Source organism: Hippichthys cyanospilos, chromosome 10 (genome assembly GCF_059441005.1).
Source record: "Hippichthys cyanospilos isolate Australia breed blue-spotted pipefish chromosome 10, RoL_Hcya_1.0, whole genome shotgun sequence".
NCBI classification, from domain to species: domain Eukaryota; kingdom Metazoa; phylum Chordata; class Actinopteri; order Syngnathiformes; family Syngnathidae; genus Hippichthys; species Hippichthys cyanospilos.
The window spans coordinates 19,191,045-19,212,935 of NC_142378.1; the positions used below are offsets into that span (position 1 = coordinate 19,191,045).

Sequence of the window (21,891 nt, forward strand, 5' to 3'; positions counted from 1 at the left end):
TCTCACCTTTATTGACAAAGGCAGGGTCACACATAGTGACATGACACACAAATGTGAGGTATACCACAAAATACCAATTTTTTGTTCTCCTGCCCAAATATACATCACTGAAATACCAGGTTCTCAACACAATTTCAAAACAGTTTTGTTTTTTCCTTGTATCCAAAACAACAACAAAATGTTGGCAGCAGACAGGGTTCTGACGCAAGAGTGGAATGAATGTATAAGTATTTGAGTGTGTATCTAAGTAAGTATGGAAATAAAGTATGATTTAAAAAAAGTCACAGCGAAAGTACAGTTTTCTAATTTAAAAAAATATTGTTTTCAAATTCAATCTAATCAATCTGGATTGTGTTTTATGCTGTTTGTATGAGCACCTCACATTTATTGCCTGATTGACAGGCCACCTAATTTACATAATCAACGTTGTCGTTCACACATGTAGAATAATTCTTCAGCGTTTCTCTTTGATACTTGAGACATTTTTTTCATTGATTTCACTATGATGTGGGAGCCTTTTCCACTTACTTTTGTAGTGTTTCATTTATTAATTTAATTTGTTGTACAGTATTTACTTTTGCATTAAGGCGGTTTGGTGGGGCAATGGTTAGCACATCCGCCTCACAGTTCAGGGACCTGGGGTTCAAATCCGCTCCGGTCTTCCTGTGTGGAATTTGCATGTTTTCCCCGAGCCCGCATGGGTTCTCTCCGGCACTCCGGCTTCCTCCCACACTCTAAAAACATGCATGGCAGGTGTATTGGACACACTAAATTGTCCTTAGGCGTGATTGGGTGGATGGTTCCTCATACCGCTGTGTCCTGCGATCAGCTGGCAACCAGTTCAGGGTGTCCTCAGTCCACTGCCCAAAGTCATCTGGGATAGGCGCCAGCAAGCCAGCAACCCTTGTGAGGATAAGTGGCTCTAGAAAATGGATAGATTTAATTACATAGTTATTTTACAATTTTAAAGTGACCTGAGCCAAAAACTCAGATGATCTATTGCCAATCTGTGATTGTTTGTTGCGTCATCAGTGGGGCTGTCACTAACGATTGTTCAGTAGGCGATTAATCAGCGATTATTTTCCGATTGGTCCACTATTCATGACTATTTTTATTCTTGAAATCAGCAAAAGCTCTGACGCAGGTTATATAACCTCATGAACCTTTTACTTCACCTTAAAGACAATACAGTATATTTACATCATATCTTATATTTATATCATATTATATTCGCCTGCTTGCCGACCATTCTGTTCTGCTTGTGTCAAGACACAGCTTGTCCCCTACCACTCCAATACCGGCTGCTCTGGTAAGAAGACCAGTCCTGCTCCGCTAAGAAGACCAGTCCCATTTGTCTGTCCATGCTTCTGCCAGTCTTCCCTAATGGACCATCAACCCTGACTCAATTCTGCCTGCCTGCCTTCTGGACCTGACTCCCCCAAGTGCAAGCGGGCTGTTCAGAGTACCTTAGAATAATAAAGAGGCAGCTCCAACTCTTACCTCTCGATGCGTGCTCCTGGGTTTGCTCTTCGACCATGATAATATTTGTGTGCTGAAAAAAAATTCTTACCTAAAGGGTTAAGTAAAAGTAAATACACAGTCCTCCACCCTTTGTCTTACCAAGTAGTGTCACCGAGTAGCGTCCAGCTAGTCTGATAGCGTTTTTCGGCATTCGACTGTGTATCGATGTTTTTGTGACTTACATGGCATTGCAGTCTTATGTTGTGTAATCCAAAGTTGCAAATCATCAAGCTGCCCTCCAATGACGGCACATTAGTGAGGAAAATGTTGTTAGCCTTAGCTAAGCTCCCAGCCCTCCGCATTTTTCCTACCTGTTTGTTTATGCTTTGTTTTTGGGTCTCGACCCGGCCTGTGAGCACGTGGGTAAATGATTAGACACTGAGCCTCATATTGTGCATGTGCTGGTGCTTTGTTGTCATATCGACAATTTGAGTTCCCCCCTGTCAATCGCATTTGATTCTTATTTCAGGGATGGCTACAACTAGTGAAGGAAGGACCTGAAATGAGAAAATACCACAAAAAATAAATTTGAAATATTTTAAAATGAGTAGTCGACAATGGGAAGACACTGTGGGCTAATTCACATAATCGACGTTGTCAATAAGGACTATTTGTGATAGCCATAGTCTTGAGTAATTATATTTTGAATTTAAACTCCAAAACATCTGAAAAGGTTTAAATGAAACGCACAGTAATGTTCAGCACCCGTCCTAGACCAAGTGTTATTTTTTTAGATTATTATACATTCCAAGATGGCTTCCAAGTAACTGTTTAGGCCTATCGGCCTCCTGTTCTGTTCAAAAGTTATATCCTCGGTGAGGGCCAAATGCGGTTGAAGAGAATCTTTGTTTTTTTTTTAATACAACTTGGCATCAAGCTTAGTTTTCAAGATGCAACGCCAAAGCGATGCAGTTACCAAAATATTTGTCCTGTGTTACAAACAAATTGTGGAATAACAAAAATGCCTTGGTGCAGCCTGGGTATTTTTTTTTTTTAATCACAATAAATTGCACATAATTCAGTGTGTGATTTTTGATGGTTACAATTTTGTGTTCGGAGACATGGCCACAACGTGATAGCTCAAAAGCCTCAACAGTAAGAAGCGGTTAGGCGTTGCTGTTTGCGGGTAAGAATATATTATACACCTAATTAATAAACAATGAATAGCAAAACTAAGAAGGGACGACAAGAAAAGGTGCAGCTTGCCATGATAAGACAACCTGGCGAGAGCATTGAGGTCAAACATGTAGGTTTGGGCTGAAAAAAAAATGAGGTGCTTGCGTGTCGACGTTACTTTTCACACAAGTCAGGATAAAACTGTGTTAAAGTAGGGAATATCCAGCTTTGAACAGTAAAAAAGCAGGGCAATTACAGTAAATCTCTGGATTACATTTCACCAAGATTTTATCTTAGGTTTGATGGCAACAAAAGCACTCAATCGATATTTTGCATCTGATCAAAGAAGCAGGCTTCATCTTTGCCCTGTCGTCTGTCCAATGCAGTAAAGACATTTTCTCACACTGACAAATCATTATTGCAGTTCTCATTGCCAGGTTCTGAATACGAGGCCCTTTCTGTCTCAAATGAATGTCCATGTTGGCCCATTTCTTCTTGACCTTTGTCACAATACTCCATTTTAGCAATGACAACGACATGGCATATAGTACCGATGGCCCAGTGAACTTGGGTGATTTTGGACGAACTTTTCCGGCAAATACAGGAATAGAAACACAATTGGAACACCAGATATTTATCAAACGTTACAATATTATTGGTCAAGACCTCAATTTTGGATCTTCCGAGTAGCACTTTAAATTACCATATATTTTTTTGGTACCAACATTTATCACCAGAGAGTCAAATGCCTCATTGACAGAAGCAGTGCATTTCACTATGTGGCTGCCGCATGCCACAACGAAACAATAACAAGAAAAAAGCTGACATTGTAACAATCAGTTACTGTACAGTCAGGAGCGGATTGAATGAAGAAGCCAAGAACAGGCGTTTTGATGAGAATGAACTGGAGAGCAATGCAAAAGAAATGTCATGAGAATGTACACATTAACACCCTGTTCTACTATCAAATCGGTCCCCTTGGGAAACTACTACTCATACTGTAGCAGTTCAGCGGGTGAATTATGTACAACAACACAGATTGCCACTTCGACTTTTTCTACAACAATGTTATTTGTGTTTATGTGGACCATAAAGTGCAATTTTAATTGATTTTTTTGTAATTTACACAATAAATATACTCTAAATTACATTATGTCTTCATTTTATTTGTATCAGTTTCTGTTAAGCGATAATATATTAATTATAATAATGGATCACTTCTCTAAGGCAAATTTTTTACACACTCAAAGACGCTTTACATTGGTTACATTAGCCTTACACTCACACATTCATACACCGGGTGCCCTAGGGCATGGCTGCCATTTTGTGCCTACGGTCCCCGCGAATAATCACTCAGCTCATTCATCATATTCATCCCCAAAAATAACGGTCTAACTTGGAATTTTAAAAGCATTAGTGTGTTTGGCCCAACATTTATTGTCTGTTTGGATGTTTAAAGTAAAACATGGAGATGTGAATACGATTAACTTTGTGAGACGGGCTCGACATGCTCACTGCTTGATACGAGACCGTTGTTGCGAGTGATTTATGGATGCGGAGAATTCAGGCACAAGGCCTTGAGGCAGAGCAAGTACAGGGTTCGAGCAAAACAACACTGCTTAATTCAAGTCTGAAAAGCATAGAGCAATGATATCCAAACTTACTGCACCATTGGCTCTTTTCAGACCCCCTGCTTATTCCAGCAGCGATAAATTCAACTTGTAAACTCTCAAATTCCAGGCTGAAAGGGGAAAAAAGGAGACATTGTATCAGTTTGCTTTATGTATGAATTCATGTTGCTGCATACATAATGTGTCTTTGCAAACGCCTCGGGAAATGGAACAGATGCAAGCATCAAACAATAAGCGATTCTTTTTTTTTTCCTTGAAGGAGTTGTAAAACTGCACGAAAATCACGGTCTGCCTATGATTCATGCAGCATTGTTCTTTCCGCCCCACTCCCAGAGTGTGTTACATCCAAACATTTTAGGCAAACAGCTGTTCATGCAGACAGCTGCGGGAGCCATTCATCGCAGGCGAGAGGCAATTAAAAAAAATCAAGCCAATGTTGTGTTTCAGTTGATCCATTGCTATTCCTACATGTAATCCCCTCTCTCATGCCTCGCTTAGCTTTTACCAACACACAAACACGTGTAGGAATTTTAAAGGCACGTCCCATCAACAAGTGGGCGCAGGGATTCATTTCTTCCCCGAAGATAAAAGGCCCAAATTGCAGTGGCATGGCACCATTGGATTTGAGGGGCATTACTGAGGCCAGAGCTGAGAAGAGCCACGTAATCTCCAAGATTTACTAGGCCGCAGATTTTTTCCATATCTTCTTCTCAGCGGTATGCGGCCACTCAAAGTCTGGCTGGCGTCGCCATGGAATTCGGCAGAAGGTTAAATCGAGCAGCGGCCGTGTGCCGCGTGCACCGGCGCATTCTTGTATGTCCGTGCTCACACGCCATTGTGTCGGGGGGCTTGCGTCGGATGCCCAGTTGCACTCGCTGACAAACATGGAAGCAGTTGTTGCCTCATCTCACGGCACAAAGCAGGTGCGAGACAGGAGGGCAGGCAGGCGGGCATATTAAGTGTAGGTTTTCTTTTGTTTTACATGAGTCTGCTTTTCCAAATGCAAGCGTGTAATCGAATGTACTCGCAAAAATGTCTGAAAATACGTTTAGGCCAAATCTTGAGAACATACCATTCCTTCCTATATAATTTCACAGTGATAATGAGCATAGCCCGTAACATAATGAGAAAAAATATCCTTAGCATTACGCTTACAATCTTTCAAATATATTTGCAAGCATAAAAGACAGATTTTTCAAATATGTCCAAACGTATTTGAAAAGACATTCATGCATTTTTAATTAGGAACAAATTAATTGGAACATGAATCAACTTATTGCTATATTGTGTTCTTGTGACTCTTTTGTAAAATTTTGTATCCCTTTATTTTGTTTACTTTTATATGGATGGTCATTGTCATTAGTGACGCAATTTCCGGCAGACAAACCAGAAATAATATTAATAATGCTACAAATAAAGTATGCCTCAGAGATACTGCTAAAAATGCATATCCGACATGAAATCAATCAAACTCGGATGGCACAGAAATAGGTTCCAAAAATACTATACGTTTGTGCGTGCTTGACTGAAAAAAATATTTCACAATGGGTACATTATTGAAAAAAGGCTGAGAACAACTTTTATCTGCAGCCGCACTTGTCAAAACAGGGCATTAACATAGCTTTTGTGGAACATGAATTAAGCAGCTAAGTGAAATGGTTTTATCCATCTCACGATACAACTTTCTTCCCACTTGCTGTTAACTAAAAATGAATTAACAGTTGCTCAGGTAACATGCTTGGGCGTTACCTAAGCCCTGAGTAGCTGTTATACAATTTTCAGCCGACAAAGTGGCAATCTAGCCACCTACTCAGATGGATGAAAATGGATGGAATTGTGATAAATCAAGTCATTGTTTTGTTGATTTTAGATGTTACTTACACTGTTGACCGTGATTATTAGGATATTTTTACATATTTATTTCTGCAAATAATTAATGATCAAATGTCACTTACCTGTCCAACTAAGTTTTTTCAATTGCCACATTTTGGCACTATTTCACAATATCTGTGAGAAAATATTTACAAGAAAATGGTAATGAAACCAAATTGAGTGTGAGCACAGTTGATAAAAAAATTTTGGATATTTCAGAGAGCCTGTGTGGAAGTGGTTTCAGAAATGCTTGGGCAAGTGTGTGAAGTTTAACACCAGACATGCACATCTTCCTGCATTGAAGCTGCATTGAGAGCACTTGTTGCTGTTACTGTATACACAACAGACACAGGCTCTCCTGTGGTTCCACATCTCATTATTAAATTGTGTGAAAGTCTATGTGAAAGTCTTGCACCAATATCCCCCTTTCTGCATAAAAAGCAAGGGTGGATAAATGACCTGCTAGATTTCTGATTTTCTATTTATGAGGGCGATTCTCTGTACATATAAAAGCCTTTATCCTTGACTCTTAAGTCATCAAACAGATCAGATGACAGAGGGATTTATTGTCCAAGGATCAGGCTACTCTTTATGTAAAAAAGATGAAACTGTAGAAGTGTCCTCTCCATTAAGTGTGTCCCCGCATCAAGGTGCCAACCTGGCTTGAGTATCAAAAACCACCTGCAGTAAGAGACAGTGGTGCCGTCGGTGCTTTCAGCTGCTGGTTTTACAAATCACATGCACCTCTGAGCATTCATGGAGTAATCAGTGTGATGAGCTGACACATTGTGAGAAGATTATACCCCACGGAAGTCTTATACTGAGGACTGGCCAAGTTGCTGTCATGGTTTGAATGCAAGAGTTAACATTAATCCATGGCAAATTTGGAAGATTGTCCATGTAATAGCAGCAAGTTTTCCAATCACTCCTCATAGAGATACAGTGCCAGTAAAATTGCATTACCTCATCTACGTTATTAAAAAAGGCCTCTGACTAAATTCTGTGTTACTTTTTCATGTGCAAATGTATTCATTTGTCTTTGGGGTTTTTTTTTCAATTAATGTTAGTCAAAAACATCCAACCATCCATTTTCTATAGGCACTTATCCCCACAGGGGTCGCAGGGTTACTGGTGCCTATCTCAGCTGGCTTCGGGCAGTAGACGGGGGACACCCTGAACTGGTTGCCAGCCAATCGCAGGGCACATGGAGACGAACGACCAATCACACGCCTAAACACACCTAAGGACAATTTTTAGTATGTCCAGTTCACCTGCCATGCATGTTTTTGGGGAGTGGGAGGAACCCGGAGTACCCGGAGAAAACCTACGCGGGCTCGGGGAGAACATGCAAACTCCACACAGGAAGCCAGGTGGAGCCAGGTGAATTTGAACCGGGACCTTTGAACTGTGAGGCGGACGTGCTATTCACTGCGCCACCGAGCTGCCCTAGTCAAAAACATGCTTCACCATTTTGCCGGCAAATGTGATACACACACACACACACACACGCACGCACACACACAAGGTGGATAAGGTGCGAGTGCTTTCAACACAATAGGAGCGGGCAAGTGATTTCTTTGAACACAACAGGGAGGGAGAGATGATAACTCTTGCAAACTCTCACACAGGCGCTGTCCCGCTTTTGTTAGGTTCACATACAGTACAGTAACACGTACAGTGGATGAAAAATGCAGTTTCGCCACCAATGAAAAATGCAAGCGTGTCTGCTTATTGCATTTTTTTTTATTTCAGGGGGTAGCCATTTTGTCACTTGCTCTTGCTCAGGGCTCAGGTAATAATCAATCAAGGCTCAATTTGTTTGTCATGTGATGTTCATAAGCCTTCAGTCAACACGAAGGGACAAAACGCCACCCTCTGACCTGGATACAAAGAGTCAGATTTTGTTTCTTCTTTCATATTCTACAAACATGATATTTTGCAAAATACCACCAACTGCGGAAATCTTGTTGCTAAGGAGCAACTTTACTTTAAAGGGGCCTTAACATGAAAAAGTCAACTATTTGTAGCTTTTAAGCATGTTCCAATTTCGATTTCTCACGTATGGTATTATTTTCCTTCGTTGATGCATTTCTTAGCGTTCCTTGCTTATTCTGTGCTCTCAATGCCTCCAAACCACCGCAAGACCTACCGGAGCCTGCACCCATCAGAGATTCACCCAGAAAACAGTTCACTTTAGTGGCGTAAAAGTCATGGTCATGGGGATATGATAAAGATTTGCAGAGAAGAAGCCAATATCTATAGCCTAAAATATAAGGAAGTATAAGCTTCTTACTTTCTTAAACATAAAAGGGGTCAAATTTTGCAGATGGATGTTGCTCCATTGTATATACCCACCTCAAATCAAAGTTTTTCAAGTCAAAGAAGATCAAGGTGCTCCATGACTGGCCAGCCCATGCACTAGACTTGAACATCAATGAGGATGTCTGGGGCAGGAATGAAAGAGGAAGCTAGAAAAATGAAATCAAATTATCACGATTAGATATGCAGCGCTGCTTTTTTTGTGATTTCTAACGACTTCATTGAATTGTGTGAATCATTGTCATACAAAATGGATGCAGTCCTCCAAGTTTGTGTCAGTTGTATACAATACAGTACCAAATATGGCTCTCCCAGCACCAGTTCTTACTTCACTAATGTTATACAACATACTATTGTATTTGAGGACAATATGTGTTCAATTTTCACATTACTTTCTATAGGTGACAACATTTTTGTCTTACCAAAATCTGACCTTTTTGCGTTCATTAAGGTGAGCTTCTATGAGCCATTTCTAAAACAAGTACATCAGGCAAAAGTCAGGCTGTTTTTACAACAAAATGGATGAATGACAAGTTTTTATTCAAGGACTTTTCGAACATATTATTCTAAAGAATATTTTTGACTTGACTTCCAGTTCAAATATCACAACTTGGTGCTCACATTGCTAGATTCTAATACTTCCTCAGAAAAATTCTCAAATTGACTCAATCCTCCTGTATGTCCACTGGTCAGTTGTCAGAGTATACAGCAGTGACACGGGTGGGGCTTCTACATACCCGGGGATGACTATAAAAGCTGTTATTGTTGAAACGGAAATTTCTTAACACATTCCTTTCTCGCTTTTTAGCAGAATGTAATTTTTATATGTTAAAATTCATGACAAGTCTTATCTGATATATATTCTCTTCATGTCCATAAAAAACTCCATAGCTCATTTCCTTTAGCCTTCACATCCTCCACCCCTTTGTTTTCCACCTAATCTTAACTGCAGTATTTTAGAATAATCACATTCAGCTAGGAGCGCTTTCGTAATTGCTCGGACCCTTACATCGTGGAAAGCCAGGGCAGGGGCCAGCGAGCATCAAAGCCCAAGTGATCATTCCTCAGCCTCCCTTTACTGATGGGGGACCAAGGAAAAAGAGGGGGGAAGAAACACAAATACAGATGGACAAACAAAGCGGGGGAAGTCAAAACTGAAGCAGATGTGGTGATAGCGGACCATAGACAGAAAGACGGACAGGAACAGAGGAACCGGTTCTTGAGTAAACACCAACTGGTGGCAGCGTTTGGGGTGACAAAGGAACTGGGGACCACCTTTAAGCATGATGTGGAGGTGATATCATAGATAATTAAGGAGGGGGAGGGTCTAACAAGGCTTACTTGATTCAGGGGGCAGGAAACTGAGGCAAAAGCAACTTGAGAAGCTGAGGCCTCAGTGTGCAGCTGTGCGCCCCAGTTTACTTTTCCCAGTTCTACAGTTGCATCTTCGATACATTTTAGCAAATGCTGATTATTTTTAACACGTCCAAGAACCCACGCTAGACTGATTTATCTTCAGAAAAGTCTTCTGTATTACGAACTATCAATAAAGGTGATTTTTCAAGGGGATTACCAGGATCCTTCCCCAGACATGTTTAAGCAGGCGTAGCAAGTTTCCATGATTCGTGTCATGTGTTTTTCACTCAAGACATTACAGAATGGGCAGTACTGACCTTGAAAGCATGCAGTCATCTGAACAGATGGTGTCTAGAAAGTGAAACTTAGTCAAGACTCGTGAAACAATGAGATGAGGATTTCTAATAGGCAGAATGATGTCTTCTTGCAAAACACACCCATTTCAGTCACAAACCTACAAAGTATTAATGGGGGTCTGCAAGCCATGCTCACAATGCACTCATAAGAGTTTCGTCAGCTTTGTGAGGACCAAAGTGCCGGTGCTGCCCGTGCAATGTTTGATTTCTGTTGCTTATTCGCTTCATCGTGTTTGTATTGAACTCATAAATATGTCTAAGTTTAATGGGTGCTCCCCGCATTGATTATCAGAGCCTTGGTTAAAGTTGTGGTTCTTGTATTCACCGTCATGCTGTAGCTCTGCTTCTCGAGTCATCGAAAGTTTACAGAAAGGATTCCTGCCGAAGAATCCGAGAAAAAAACGCTGAGCTCCCTAATGCTGTATCATCTGTTAGGAGATCATTGATTGAGTCACATCCCTCCATGTCTGCATGCACCATCATAACGTGAATTGGTAATTGAAGCAATAAAATAAAAACTATTGAGTACTGCAGAACCCATTAAATGCATTAACGGTACAAGATTTGCCTATGTTTAATCTTCGTGGACTCTCTCCTCTCATCTGTCACCGTTTCGACAACAAGTCATATGCGGGAATGTCACCGTTTTTTTTTTTTTTTTTTTTTTGATGGGTTGTGTGATAATGGCATTCTATTCTAATTTATTTTATGCTTTATACTTATTTTATATTTGCATATTTTTTTTTGTTTTATAAATGGTGCTCTTGGTTTAAAAATAAAAGATAGGGTGATGGAAATGTACTAAATACATACATACAAATTCCAATACATCAGTAAACCAAGAGTTATATCTAGAGAAACAAATCAACTTGGGCTCCTTTGCCTATTACTACTCAGTGCTCAGGTAACAACCAATCACAGTTCAGATTGCAAAGATCACATGACCAATCCCAGGAAAAGGTCAGCTGTGATTGGTCGTTAGATCAGCCCTGACCACATGTACTTTCATTTTCGTCCACAGCAGGTGGAATATGTCTTTTATTTTAAAAAAATATTCATTGTGCATGGACAAACAATTTAATTGGGCTGCATAACTGAGTTTTTCGAACTAGTGCACTGACACATAAGACGCACATTATAAAGCACAACTTCAATTTTAATTTCACAGCCAGACAAAAGGTGATGGTTATGGCAACTTTTTAAAATATTAATTATATACATTATATGCACAAGAATGCACTACCCAATTACTGTCATCAGATAGTTACTTAATAAAAAAAGCCTCCAGGGAAAGCTTTGTGTCAATGCATTAGTGTACCTCAACATGTTCCTACATGTACAGCAAAACACTGATATTTTATCGTTTAGCGACTGTTTGAAGTTGAAACAAGCTACGCTCCTTCAGAGTATTCCATTTGCAGTGTGAGAGAGCTAAATTCATTTTGAAGACACCTCAAATGTAAAGCCATTGATAACCCTAAATTTGAGAGGAGCCCGGGAATGCTATGGCTTTGCACTCTGTAGGGAGAGAGAGGCTAGACGATGTATGTGTGTGGGTGCGTGTGTTTGTTGTCCGTGCATTTGCAAACAAAACCAGAAGGTGGAGAGGGAACGGATAAAATGTGGCACCACTCTGAGAGCAGAGCCCTTCGCTACGGCACCTTTGTTGCCAGATCACAACCAGATGTGCCAAGTGTGTCCAAACAGGAATGACTGTGGGAAGGCAATTTTCAGCAATTTGTCAGATTTTTGAGTCGGCCCTGCCCCCACCAGGCACCGCCTCCAATTCCTTGTGAAAGACAAAAACTTGTGTTTGAGGAGCAGGGAGATCATCCCAACCATGAATGCTCTCAATTCTCTTCGCCTCCAGCGCAGTCAAGTGATGAGCGATATACAGTAGAAAGTCTGAAGGCAGGTGGCAAGATGAGGCTTGCACTATTGACAAATAACCGCCCACATAACATTCATGCATCAGCATTACCAGAATGAGCTTACTTAGTGATCCAAATGGGTTGGGTGCATTTATTTGCTTTGTGTATTTGCTTCCACAATCAAGCACACACCTTAAATCCATCATCCTCAAAAAAAAGAGTAATATTTTTAGGTTTCTAAAGGCTAAGAAACCGGCTGTATTCTCTCTATGTTAAAGACCGTTTGACCTCAAACCTTCACTGCCTAACCTTCACAGTAAATTAACTGGTACTTTTTAAAGGAATACTTTACCTTTTTAGCCATTTTCCCAATTTAAAGGCAGTATTTAGTCTGTAATTAATACGATATCTCATTTATTTTTCATGTACAATTACAGTAATACTTAGAAAAACACATTTTCCACTGGCAACTTAAAATGAATACATGTGTTTTAAAACATCAAAATTAGATTAGAAAAATAATGTTTTGTGGATACTATTATAATTTTGAATGCTGAAAATAGCTAAATAAGATGTAGTTTTAAATATGTCAAGTGATTTTAGTAGATGAGTTGCAGACGAGGCTTAGTTCACAAAATCAGATTTGCCTTTTTGAGATTTCAATTCATCACAATGAAAAGCCTCACATAAATGTTTGTACGCTTTACTTTTTCTAAACAATTAAAGAGAATATTTCCCCTTTTTTTTGCCATATGTCATGGCAGTCTGTGGATTTGTTCACTGAGAATTTGTGGATTGAGAATCGTTGCCCACAATAGTATTCGAAAACAAACCTTTTTCACATTTCCTGTCTTTCTTCTAATTTTACATTTCTGCATTCTTTGTTGATTGAGATTAATGAGAAGTAATAAATTAGATCTGTCCATCCATTTACTATAGACGCTTATCATCTCGTAGGCTTCCTGGTGCCTATCCCAGCTGTCTTTGGGCAGTAGGTGGGCAACACCCATTCGATTTCAGGGCACACAGGGACAAACAACCATTCACACACCTTAATTCACACAAGGGCAATTCGGAGTGACCAATACCACCCATGCATGTTTTTGGATTGTGGAAGGAAGCCAGAGTGCTCAGACATAACCCAAGCAGGCACGGGGAGAAATGCAAACTCTATGCAGCGAAGCAAGCTGGAGTTGAACTTGGGACGCTTAACTGTGAGGTGGAGGCTAACCACTCTGCCACGTGCCGCCAATAAATTACATGCAGGTTTGCAATTATTTCCTGTGTCCTCATGAGTAGTTATCACACTCAAAGCCCTGTTCTGTTTTTGTTGTCCGAAGCTTTATAAGAGCGGTCTTCGATTCTGCTCCTTGAGGGCCAGTCTTTTGTATGTTTCAAATGATCAGACAATCTGCAGGAGCAGGACATGATCATTTGAATCAGGTATCTTGTAGCTGGTAAACATACTGTATAAAATATCTATGACACCAGCCTTCAAAGGCCAGCATTGAAGTCTCCTGCTTTAACATGACCACAGCAAACATCCATTGTTTCATTCTCTTTGTTTTACCTGTCAAATAAACAGAAATCTACACCTGAGATACATACACTAAGACATTAGCATCTTAAAGAAAACCCAATACAGTGGAACCCCAGGTTACTGCGTCCCTGGCTTACGTTTTTTTCACGTTACGATGTGGAATACTGTGTTTTTTCATAACCTCTTTAAGGCATTTATCCCTCTTTACGATCCCACTGTGGAATTGTTTGTTTGTTGTTTTGCTTCCCTCTTGAGGCGTTTTTAGGTAATTCCTCATATTTTCCATTGTCGTCACAATGACTGCGCTGCAATGCTGGTCTGCTCCTGGTCGGCGTCTTAACTCCCTAAGATACTGGTCTACTATTGGTCAGCTTGATGGTGTCACGAAGATGCTGTTCTGCCATTGATAGGCGCACAAGGTCACAAGGGTGGCTGCCTAAAGCCTTGATCTAGTGCTTTCAATATCCTATTTGTTATGCATTTTAGTGCTTAATTCAAACTTGAATTGGTTATCCATGAGTCCCAAGATTGCTAGTGATGTTAAAGAAAGAAGTAAGAAGATGGTTTATATGGAAACGAAGCTGGAGATAATAAGAAATACGAAGAAAACGAAGCTAGCCTAGCCTAGCCTACCTTTACTGGGAAATATGGGCATAACAAGCAACACTCAAAGGTAAATAAATCTTTCGTATATTTTTTATTTATGATCTTATTTAATTTTATGCATGTATGTAATATATAAGTAGAACCTACTATACTATTTTGATACAAATTTTTAATATGTATATACAATTATGCTTTTACCTGGATTTTTACACACATAGCTAATTAATAGGTTTGGATTGCCCGCCATGCAGCGAATATGCGTTACGATCCCAACCGCGGAACAGATTAATCTCGTAAACCGGGGGACCAATGGATATGCAGAATTGTTTGCTGCTTTCCAAAGAAACTGTTTGGGAGGGAAAGCAATAAGACATCCGACGAAGACCTGAATGATTACGGTAATTAGCCAGCCAATATTAACAGCTGATTGTTTTTGTTTTAAGTATTTTTACAATATTACCACAACAAAACATAAAGGTATGGAAATTCAAGTTACCCTGCCTAACAATACATAAAAAAATCCTTCAGTTATGCAAAAAAATATCTGTTTTGCAAAGTTAAACAAATACTAAAGAATTAAATATTATAAAGCAATCCAGTGTACTGCCTGTAATTTATGTCTACATTATTGCAAATGTTAAGAAATCAAAAAAAAAAGTTATTTTCTTAACATTTACTTGTATTTAATCGATTGATTGTTTATTAGAATTTTTTTCCTGCAAATATCAAAATGGCACCAACAAAAAAATCAATTTCTGAAGGCAAGGTACCGAGCAGTGTTGGGAGTAATGCATTACAAAAGTAATGTAATTACTTTTTACTGTGACGTGGTAATATATCACACACAAAAAAAAGGAAAAAAAAAGTATTATTGTACTCGCAACAAATGAGAGTAAAGTAATGCATTACAATGCATTTTAATGCCATTACACTGTACATCACAGATGTCAAACTCAAGGCCAGATTTGACTTTTAAGTTTTTGACTAAAATACAAAACTTTCAAGATGTCTTTAACTTTTAAAAACATTTTGGGGAAAAACAAGCCGTTTTATTTGCAAAATCTCTTTTGAACAGTTTTTGCCAGCTTCTGATTTCAAAACTAGGTAAATGTGAAAGGAACTCACTTAAAATTTATTTGAATTCACATTCATTTCCACCTCTGGCAGAAACTACAACTACAATGTGGCCCACAATAAAAAGGAGTTTGACACCCCTGCGTGTACAATCAGATGCCATTGAAATGAGATGGCATTTTGAATTAATTTCCCTCCTTCATCACAGTACCCCCAGTTTAACAACCGTGTAAACATATATTGCGATGATGATGTTAAAATGATATACTGTGTAGCTCCACTTTCCACATAGTTGTCATTCCGTACTGTTATGGCGCTGATACTAGACCAAAAAATGTAATAAAAAAATTCTGCTACTGCTTCCTGGGGATATAAGCCACAGAGCTAAATTTGTGTCAATGTGTGACAGCCTTGTTGCAAACGCTCAAGCAAACCAGGGGCATCAGGCAAGCTCTGATTCAGATTAGCACAGTAAAAAGACACATGACACTCTCGGATGCTAATAAGAAAAACATGCAGAGGTGGTTGGAGTCTCCTACACACTGTCTTCACTGTTGTGTCTTGTGTTGTTTGGTAACAGAGAGAGATACTTAGTGGCTGCAGCATTCTTCTGAATAATTCCCACCCACCAAGATCAACTTTTTCCTGGGCCTCCGGTCACAATTTTGCTAAGCGTTAGATGTGTCTCACAACAGATTTCAAATCAAGAGACACTTGCGTTGCTATCCTAGCTGTCAATCAGTAGGTTTCAATTGGAAATAATTCTTGGAGAATTGCATTCGAAATAAATGGAAATCTCCACAGAAATTTGAATACTGCTATCCAATGATGAAAGAAAGGGACAATTGTTAGAGGGTTGCATACGTGTCAGTCATGTGTCATGTTACTCCAAAAGACAGCTCAAATTCACCACCACGGCTTGTTTTAATTTGTTGCCTCATTGCTCAGGAATTCAGAATAAACTGCTGTCATTGTTAATCTTGCTGGGAATGCCGCACAGCGTTTACTATAGCTTCTGCAGTTTGTTCTTTTGGCTTGTGTAACCCCGAGACATTGTGTTTCAACAATAGAAAAAGGCAAATGGATGATACAAGCGCCTAAAAACATTTACTGTACAGTTAATAATGCATGGAAGTCAAATAGCATACGAATCGCAATTAAGCAGACCGGGCAATGAAAGACAGACCTATTTTTTTAAAATAGGTTTTATTTCCCATCCTTTTATTTCAAACAAATTGTCAATGCAAAGCATGAACTGACATGTTTATTTTATTGTGTTGTTATTCGGTTGCTGGTTTGGTCCGTAATGTCAGAGAACCATGAATGTTGATCATTTTCAAAAGTAAAAGTATGTGTTTGCAAATGTTGTACACAAATGTTTGATTGAACACAAAGCTAACCGATTGGCTTTTATAGATGACAAAAGAAATCTGAGAATATTTATTGTCACAAAGCTGAAATTCTATGCATTTGGGCAATAGTTGCTCCTCTAAATGATGAACAGATAATAAAAGTATTTATACATTTATTTGGTAATTGAGTAGTTGTTTATTAATGGTTACACCTGTATTTTAGTTATTCAAATGAACAACGTATTTATTAGACAACAAATGAGTACAAATGGTTAAAGAAAAGTTCTATTTACAGGTGACTCATCAACATTTTCCCTATTTGTATGGACAAACGCCGTAACTTGAATGTGAGGTGAGCAGTTAACCAACATATATTACCCCCATGTAAAAACTATTGTAGCACTGTTTTTTTTTTTCATCAAATAAAAAAAAAAAATACCCTATTTTAAAAATATTTGCAATTGAATCCAAACTGTGATGTCATGTCAACCAACGGACAAAAAGACACTCATTCTGATTGTAAGGGTGTCAAAAAAAACAAGTCTATTCTTTCTTGAAAAAATAAAAATAAAAAAAGGTAAGGTTTTCACGTATCAAGCGCCAGAGTCGGAAAAGGCTCAGTTTTATTTTCCTGTTTGAGCTAGGGCGCTTGGAGCGTAGGTGTGATATTTGCCTTTGTGTGCATGTTAAGACCATTGTGGAATGGAAAAAAAAAAAAAGCAGTCTCCTTTTGCTTGTGAGCAACAGGCCCTCTTTGTGCTCACGTGTGCACACCAGATGTGTTTAGAAATCTGGAAAAATGTATCATATGAGTCTTGTGTTCCAAACATGATAGGCGAATATGTTTGGGTGTGTCGAGCCATACTGGTGCATTTCAATTTATAATATGGAATGTACCCCATTTACATACTTGTGGTCCTTTGAAATTTCTATTCTTACAATTACTCAATGCTGGCTAGTACCGTATATATACATACAGATGCATGGTATGTGGGCAACAATGCTCAGAGAATGTGCATCAGTGCAGGCTGTGCGTGCTTGTGTTTACAGACCCGTGCCAGTTGCTGTGCACCACCTGTCTGTAAACCTTCCCCTGGGCCTGTTGTGGTTCCATATATTCCCCTCGTGGCCTCCAAGGGATTGAAGCTGTTGTTGATGTCAAGGATATTTGGGGAAAGGGCAGATGAGGTAAAAATTCACTCAAGAGCTATCAAAGACGGTTCCTATTTACAGTATCCCACATTCCATGTTGGATGATCTTGCTGGCGAATTGACATCCGTCAATCAGCAACGATGTTGACAGCCATTTGACGTGACATTGCATCCCACCTCTACACTGTGAAATGAAAGATCTATCAAACGTCCAGAGGTGCATTGAGCACATGTGGCCCAACTTCCAAGTTCTTTTTAGATACAAGCAGTTGTTTGATCTTTTTTTCATTGACGTGTGAGAAAAAAAAATACACTGAATGGCTTTGCCTTAGTCAAGTCCATTTAGCTTAATTTGTTATTTATTTTATTTATCAATATTGAGCATTTCTGTAAATGCACCACAATTACTCAGGAGGCTAGTTTTCATCTGAAGTCCCTGGTCAGATGTATAATAGTCTCAGGAGCAACTGGGGTTCGGTGTCTTGCTCAAGTACACTTCTGTATGGTCATGATGGTCGGCACATGGTAAATGGTAAATGGACTTTCACTTATATAGCGCTTTTCTACCTTAGGTACTCAAAGCGCTTTACACTAACTAGTCATTTACCTACTGATGACGCAGCATCAGGAGCAACTGGAGGTTCAGTGTCTTGCTCAAGGACACTTAGACATGGTCTTGATGGTTGGGGGATCGAACCCACGACCTTTCGGCTGTGAGACGACCACACTACCACTAAGCCGTGCCGCCCCACGGTCATCATGCCAAACGCAGTTGGGAGACAACCACTTTAGCTCTGAGCCATGCCACCCGATGCTAACATACAATAGAAAAAGGCGTAGAACTGCTCCCAAATGTTCTTATTGTTTATATTTTCTTGAAACATGTAATTCATTCGATGACTATTTTTAAAAGATATTTGCATGTTTGTTTGGTTTTTTTTTATTTCAAATCTCGAGAACCCCCAGAAGTTCCTTCAAGTACCCCCACTTGAGAACCACTGGTCTAGATAATGAATGGATTGACAGAAAGGATGAATATTTTATTTATTAATCATGTTCAATTTTTGGTGGAAGGCTGAATTTTCATTCATTTCATTGGGGGAAATATTTGAGTTATTTGAGAGTTTTTGGTGTTATAAGAATGGTCACAGAACTAATAAACGTGTATCTCAAAGCATCAGTATATTTATGGACAGTTTCACATTATACCAACAACAAATTGCCAAATATGTACATGTAGGTTCCTTTTGTTGTCTGTCCTAGGTTAGAAATGAAAAAATCAAATAAAAAAATGTATGATATACGTATAATATCCTGTAGTTATTATACTGTCTCCATAGATGCAAAACACAATTTACAAACACAAATGTTTGCATTTTGCCGGACGATTGCAAACCTTTTGAGAATTTTCAAGCCCCTTACCAGAAGAGCAATAGAAGAAGTAACATGTGATCAAAATGTTCTAAAGCTGCAGCTGCTTTTCAGAATGTTCAAGGGGCTCCCAAACGTTTGCTCCCTCTCCAAGAGAACAATCTGCTTCTGCTCTTTGTTTACTGTGACAATTACTGCCTGGGTTTGGCAAACAGATAAAAAAGTGATTTCTCAAAGTAAATCTGGCACATTGTTTTCTCTTTGAAAGAGGTCATCATTTATCTTCCAAAATAAAAGCTCAGTTTTAAATGGGCACATGCAAAACTCATTTTGCTATCACGCGCTTGTCTGACAACTGATATTCATTTAAACGATTGCCGTTTTTCTCCACTTTTACCAACAGGTTTGGAAGTGTATGTGTTAGTAATTTTGTTTTGCAGGGGGTGACTGGTGTCATATCCCACAATGCAATGCAGAATTCCTTTAACATGTGGCGAGTCAGGAAAGGGGAGGTTGACCTATGGCTTCCCACGAGCCCCTCGGGAGCAGCTTTGCTCTGTTGCTCGAGAAAATCGGGATCACTGCGCAAACTGCTGCTGGTTGTGACTGGAATTGTAATCAGCCTGTTCTCCAAACTGAAGGCTCACTCTTCCATTCTATTTCCCCCAAACCCCTGCTTCTCTCGGCAGCGTCCAATTACTTCTTTGTTTCTCTTTTCTTCCTTTCATGTCTGTTTTAGTCATCTTTCTACTTGGTGCACACTCAGCACATGAGCTGTTATTTTGGACTGGGTTTAAACTGTAGCTCTACCCGTAGGTGTCCTTTATCCAATTTTCCTTTGTAACACATGTACATGTATTGTCAAGGCGGGATGGTAGTACCCGGTTCGGAGGGAGCGAATTGACCTTAGGTGTTCTTGTGAGGGTTAATGGTCATTCGACTCTGTATGCCCGTCAATCAGTTGGCAACCAGTTCAGAGTGTACCCCGCTTACTGCCCAGCAAGCCTTGGACCCTTGTAAAGACAAAGGGGTAAGAACATGGATGGGTGGGTGGATGTACTGTATTGGCAAGTCACCAATATCCAAAATAACTTTTGCTGAACACCTAAAAATTATTCACACGGTTAGTACACAGTCCCAAATGTATGATGCAAGCTTCATAATAAGACAGCATAAACATAGAATAAAAAAAGACCCAAACTCTTATAATAATAAACACATTAAATAAATAAATAACATCTCCAAACAGGGAGCAGCAATAAACAGGGCATATCATATGACATTTACATCTTTCAAATTTGATCTCTGGGGTTTTAATCGATAGCAGCATTTATCAAATGGGGGTTTGATTACCCCTGAGGCTATGTAATGGCAATTCAAAGGGGTAAGTGAGATTTTAACTGACTTCCTGCAGCTATCAACAAATATAAACTATTGCTTTGTATTACAATACAATGATACCCCTACTTAAGAAATTAATTCGTTCCGGAAGTAATTTTGCAATGTGAATCTTTTATGATTAGAGCCGCTTTTTACATGTAAATGGTCTAATCCATTCCAAGCCTCCAAATGCTCCGAAACCCTTAAAATGAATAATATTAATAAATTATAAAAATCCATCAAAAACAGTCACAAATACATATTAGAATTACATTAGTGCATAATAATTGAAATAGAACATTCCAAAACCCTTTAAATAATTCATATTCATTGTAGTAGTTGACAATATGAACACAGTTCACTTGTTTGCCTTGAGAAGGTGAGAGGTGTATTGGCGATGCGTGCAGAAAGAGCCCTTTTTAGGACGTTTAATTTGTACATTTTCATTTTACATTTTCAGTGACCCAGGAATCATTTACAAGTCCACAGGAGCAATACTAATTATTTATGGATTATTTTGAGCATGTAAATTTACTTAGGTTTAGTTAATAGTCATGCGAAGTACTTCCTGTGTGATGATTTACCCCACTCACTAAAGTGCTAACAACGTGCTAGCATTGCTAACGTCAGACGCGACAGCCAGAAGTGGTATGTTACAGATGTCTTTTTATATGAATATGTACAATGTTAGCCGTAGCTATTGTCAGCTTCATCTTTGTTAGTTTTACGGTGTAATTGTTGATGGGAAGTGTGGATGAAACAAGTAAAGATAAAAAGTGGAAGACCACAGTGAACATTGATGTAAAAAAAACTCCTGTCTTGTTTGTTGGCAAGCCGGCATATTTATAAATTGTAAAAAAACATGACAAACTGTAACAAATATGGGATCCATCAGGAGTTGTGATGACGTATTACGTTACAGTCATGTTGGCGCAAGCGCTGGGGTCTCGTGTCTCATATTATAAGACAACAATGTTGCCTTTCATATCTTAAATTTATTTTCGTTACTAGAGACTAAAATTTTCCGCCGAGGCTTTTCATAGCCGGAATTTTTTGTAACAAGAGGCGTCCGTAAGTAGAGGTACCACTGGTACCATTTTTCTCTTCAATTTCAGAACCAATATAATTAGAACATGAAGCAATTTGTTGCTAAAGTGTGGGACTCCTTCAAAAAACACATGATGTTATTTTGTTAAGTTTTACATGGATGCGTTTTGTAATTGGTGACATAATATTTTGGCAGTCAAGCCAGAAATAAAGCAGGCAACGTTACACTAATAATGCAAAATCAATTACACCAAGCGCTACCACTGCAAATGCACAGTAGGTCCAAAGTTTGAAACATAAACAAAGTGCACAAGATGCTAAATTTAG

General features: G+C 39.1%; 2 long non-coding RNA genes across 5 annotated transcripts in view; one reads left to right on the top strand and one right to left on the bottom strand.

Annotated features, from left to right (window-relative positions):
- The window catches only part of LOC148417452 (uncharacterized), a 60,854-nt gene that overhangs the window by 9,952 nt on the left and 29,011 nt on the right, over window positions 1-21,891 (top strand). Inside the window, exon 3 of one of the 3 annotated variants that reach the window (XR_015867042.1) lies at window positions 1,270-3,719. The exons of the other annotated variants lie outside the window; for them this stretch is intronic. This is a non-coding gene — a long non-coding RNA (uncharacterized LOC148417452). Of the gene's footprint in view, window positions 1-1,269; window positions 3,720-21,891 lie in introns of those variants that run through there. 3 annotated transcript variants of the gene reach the window in all.
- Window positions 114-1,846, bottom strand: LOC148417453 (uncharacterized). Of its 2 annotated transcripts, XR_015867045.1 has the most exons (4): window positions 1,704-1,846; window positions 1,501-1,570; window positions 811-922; window positions 114-734 (listed from the first exon to the last, which is right to left on the bottom strand). It is a non-coding gene; the product is annotated as an uncharacterized LOC148417453 (long non-coding RNA). The 2 variants fall into 2 exon arrangements; XR_015867044.1 differs by having other exon boundaries at window positions 1,501-1,833.